This window comes from Octodon degus, unplaced genomic scaffold (assembly GCF_000260255.1).
Source record: "Octodon degus isolate 3935 unplaced genomic scaffold, OctDeg1.0 scaffold00065, whole genome shotgun sequence".
Taxonomy (NCBI): domain Eukaryota; kingdom Metazoa; phylum Chordata; class Mammalia; order Rodentia; family Octodontidae; genus Octodon; species Octodon degus.
The window spans coordinates 4088548-4093303 of record NW_004524641.1 but is presented as its reverse complement, the minus strand read 5'-3'; the positions used below and the strand labels follow the sequence as shown (position 1 = coordinate 4093303).

The 4756-nt window shown below is 46.0% G+C and overlaps 1 long non-coding RNA gene across 1 annotated transcript in view; it reads right to left on the bottom strand.

Annotated features, from left to right (window-relative positions):
• The window catches only part of LOC111817644, a 12744-nt gene extending 7988 nt beyond the window's left edge, over positions 1-4756 (bottom strand). The window contains exon 1 of the long non-coding RNA XR_002821788.1: positions 4723-4756. This is a non-coding gene — a long non-coding RNA (uncharacterized LOC111817644). The remainder of the gene's footprint in view (positions 1-4722) is intronic.

Here is a 4756-nt window from a genome sequence, read left to right as displayed (position 1 = left end):
AAAAAAACCATGGGGAGACATAAATTGTTAAGGTATCTGTGTAAAAAATTCATGAAACTAATAAAAGTAGTTGCCTACAAGAAGGGAAACTAGATGGCTGCATACCCCTTGAATCTTGAACCATGTGTGTATTTATTACCTATTTTGAAAATAAAGGAAGATCATCATTGGCCCGTACAGGTATAGCCAACCTGGTCCTGAGTGTGTTCAGATGCATCCTTTTTGGACACTTGCTCTATTCAGTGAATACAGCCTAGGTACACCTCTTGTTTTAACCTCTGGCCAACCTCAGTAGGAAGGAGGGGATGTTTTACCTTTGCCTGGTGATGCATGATGGGGACCCAGTCTACATTTGCTCTCTCTTGTAGAAACCTCGAGGTGGGAGTACTAGGGGGCTGGCAAACAAATCCCAAAGGGAGGGCATTAGGCCTCTCAGTCAATGACTATGTGGTCTCTCAGGGAACAAAGGTGCCTCCTGGAACACTGCTGTGCTTCCTCAACCCTGAGGCCTGCCACAGTGGAGAGGAATAGTGGCCTTACTTCTTTCTCTTTGAAGGCTGTGGAAAGTCAATGGACTGTGGAATCAGAGCTCGCTTATTTCTTGCAGAGTGACACTGCCTTTAACTTCTCAGTAAAGCAACTTCCTCTCTAAAATTAAGAATCTGATATAGTTTATCTCCAAGATGCCTTCTAGTTTTGTCATAGGCTGTGAAAGGTCACCCTTCAGCCAAAGAAAGAGTGACAGCTTAGGCTAAGGGAGGGATATTTTACCTACTTAGGATCCCTAGGCCTCCAAAGCACCTTTCAGATGATTCAGGAAAGATGAAAGGAAAAGAGAGCTGTAAATTCTATTTCCACTCTTTCCTTTCTTCTATTGCCTCAAAATCATTCTGAATTTTCTTTCTTTTTTTTTCTAGAATTGGGGATTGAACTCTGGCCCTTGTGCTTGCCAGGCAAGCACTTATTCTACTGAGCCATCCCGGTCCTCATTCTGAATTTTCTTGGGAGAGATTGTAAGAAATCTTCCTTTCTTACCCCACTGGCACCATGAACACAAAGCTAGGGAAGTTGCAAGAGGCACAAATCAGCCCAGTCTCTGCAAAGTCCTTTAGCCAGCAAAACTTGGGAAATTCCTATCCTTTCCTGAGGATATGTCCCAGAACCTTAGCCCTCTGCACTTAAGTTTGACATTGACATTTGATCTGTCTGCTCTGCTACTCAACAGTTTCTGCACATTTCTAGTGCACTTATATACCAGCTAGCCATGACCTCTCTGCTCACGGCCTCTCCCACAAGAACATCTCCTTCTCCCCACACTGTCCTACCCCAACTCTTTTTTTTTTTTTGGTGGAACTGGGAATTGAACTCAGGCCCTTGCGCTTGCCAGGCAAGCACTTTTTCTACTGAGCCATCTCCCCAGCCCCAATATATATATGAGATAGGACCTTCCCCCCCTTGCCCCTTGTACAGGGGATTGAACTCAGGATCTTTTGCTTGCCAGGCAGGCATGTAAGCCACTGAACTATCTCTCCTGCCTCCACCCCAACTCCTGAGCAGAAATTTCAAAGTGTAGCTCTGGAGAACCTTTCAGTAAGATTGCTCAAGAGGTTTGTTAAAAATAGTTCTGAGTCAGACATATTGGATTAAGACTTCTGGGAGTGGGCCAAGAGTTCTGTACTTTTAACTAAGCTTTTATGGTGACTCCTACCCATACCAAGTGGTTTTGGACCCACACCAAGTGTTTTGGGAGTCAGAAATCCAAGGATATCGTTTAGTCAGAATAAGATCCAACATTGCGCGAGGGAGATGGCTCAGTGGAATAAGCACTTCCCTGGCAAGTGCAAGGGCCTGAGTTCAATCCCCGGTTCCAAAAAAAAAAAGATCCAACATTGTCCATTATTTTTGTCCAATGCTTACCATTTGTCAAGTACTACAGATTTCCAGGGAAAGGCATAGTACCCTAATTATTTTCCTTAAGGAGAGTCATGTTATCAGGCCCCTAAGAGAGCTAAAACTCTACTCCTAGGATTCCTTTATTACCACCTCCACTATCCTAGAATAACAGGAAGATGCTACAGAGCACTGTCTATGAACCTCATTTTCTCTCAATCTGGTATAAAAGACTCTGCCCTTTAGAAACCTATACTTTGGGGTTATGGAACTAAGTTTGTGCTCAACAGTCTCCAAGGGGTAGCCAGGTGGGGCTTGTGGAAGAGGGTTGTCAGGGACTTTCTGGGAGCACCTTTAAGCACAGAAGACCAGACTGCCATCTTTCATTGCCTGTCTTCCCTCACTTGTCTTCAGGAAAGTTACTAGAAAGTGAGAGAAAGGTAGTGGGGGCGGGGATGAGAATGGGTAGGGGGTGGCTCCAATGGTGAGCAGGCTAGGAGAGATTTCAAAGCATTCCTACATCAAACATGTTTAGTAATCTGGCTCCTCTGCTGTCACCTCCCATGGAGAACTCACAGCACCAGGACCCCTGCAGGGCAAGCGACCCTTGGGAATTCATGGTTTGAAAAAGTAATGAAGTTAGACATTTCTCTCGTACCCTGGGACTATGACTCAAGCTTTAAAGCTACTCATACTGTCCTATCTTCACACATTTCCCTCAATAACATCTGATCTCCCAGAGAATTGTAGATTAAGGTATGGAATAAAACAAGATTCTTCTGCAGTAGATTTATAACATAGCTAAGACCCGAGTCATAAATGAATCTCTTGGGGCTGGGGAGATGGCTTGGTGGAATAAGCACTTCCCTGGCAAGCACAAGGGCCTGAGTTCAATCCCTGGTTCTGAGAAAAAAAATAAAAATCTCTTATTCTTTTGGTTTGAGAGTGTCATTTCCCCTCCTTCACTTCCCTCTAACAAAAATGTCCTACATAGTAGATAAATGACAAACATCTGTTGACTCTGGGTATGACATGCTCAGTGTCCTGACTTCCAACTTCAGTAAATCAAGAATCAGCCCAAGAATGGAGACAGAAATCTTGATGGTAGAAGTGTTGGACTTCCAAGGACTGGAAGATCAAAGGGAATTAAAGATGAACAGAATGTAGCTGTCTCTGTGGGATTATCAGTGGACCTCACTGGGGCTGAACAAATAGTGAACTCTACCCCAAACCCTACTCCTGAGTCCCCACTCACAGGACAGTTGTGAAAACAAAACATAACCAAAAAAAAAAAAAAAAAAAAAAAAAAAATTTTTTTTTTTTTTTTTTTTTTGGTGGAACCAGGGATTGAACCCAGGCCCTTGTGCTTGCCAGGGAAGCACTTATTCTACTGAGCCATCTCCCCGGCCCCTAAAAATGCTATTCTTGTAGTGTCTGTTCTGCTCTCAGCAAAGGCTAAATCTCCAAAAATTTGTTTCAGGGAAACTATGGACAACTCAACTCAAGGCTACAGAGCTATTTCCAGCTCAGGAGTCCATTTCTCAGTCAAACTGCAGAACCACAGCTGAGCAGCAACACCATATCCTTTAGCCTTGAGTATCTTCCTTCATAGGGGACCCTTAATCTGGAGGGGCTTCAGCCTCACCATCATGCCACCCCTTACACGGTTCTGTTCATTTGCATGCAGGCCACATCCCTGTGAGAAGCTGGCTTTCTGCACTAGGATGACTCCTATTCTCCAGATCCACCTAGAGAGGAATTTTAGGCAAGGACTCAATAGAACAAGTATATCAGTGAAATAGCAATAAAACCTCAGTCACCATAATTTAGCGGCTGGAATAGATGGAGTTTTCATGGGCACTTGAAAGCTAAGAAGACACTACAGTCTTCATTCAAACCAAGGTTTTAGGAAACCAACCTTTTTCATTACTACTGCGTGCAAATAACCCGTATTTATTTAACTTAATTTCCTACAGCTCCACGGAGGAAAGCATTAAAAGAAATGCTCGAGGAAGTTGCAAAGTTTGACAATGTAAAGCTTGTCTTTGTAATCTTCCTACTCTTCAGCTTCCTGTGCCAATTGCACTTTTATTTCCCGTCTCTCTACACTCAATAAACAAAACCATATTATCAAGGGAAAGACGTGAGCCCATTAACATTGTGAGCCCAGATTTCACTCGCTAGAGACGACGCAGCACTTATCTGATGGAACAGAAGCTTAATTGCCTCAAGGTACCAGCCGGTCCAAACCTCTGAGATCTGACTGCTGCCTGGGAAGCCTTCGCGCCCTAGAGCCAAGAGTCTTATTGAAAGGGCGCAGCGAGGGCGCCTGGGCCACCCTCCCAAAGAGACGCCCCAGGGGCGTGACACCGGGTGGATCCTCCATCCCGATGATTTGGTCACTGTGAAAATCTGTTACACTTCCCTACAAGGCAGAAATGTATTTTCTGTCCAAATCAACCCGGCACAACAAGGCTTCCTTCCCCCTGCGGCCAAACACTGGAAGGCGTGCAGCAAACCAGAGGCAGCGCCGCGCGGTCGCTGCGAAGTCCTAGGCGCACCCCACTGTGTGCCGAAAGCGCAGCCCCGGGAATGGAAGGGAGGCAGGAACGGGAAACCAGCACAGCTGCTCCAGCTTTAGAGGTGGGGTGCACCAGGTCCAAGAAAAGCAAGAGCGCCAAGGAAAAAGGGGTGAAGAGTAACTAGTCGCAGAGGAGCTGGGCGACACGCCCTTCCCGCAGGCCACACCCGACGGAACAGCCACCCGCGAAGTGGACGCGCTCCGGCCCGCCCACCGCGCCCCCTGTCTCTTCTCCCCAAGCCGCCCAATACCTGTCGGATTCCGGGCTCCAGCCCGTCGCTCGAG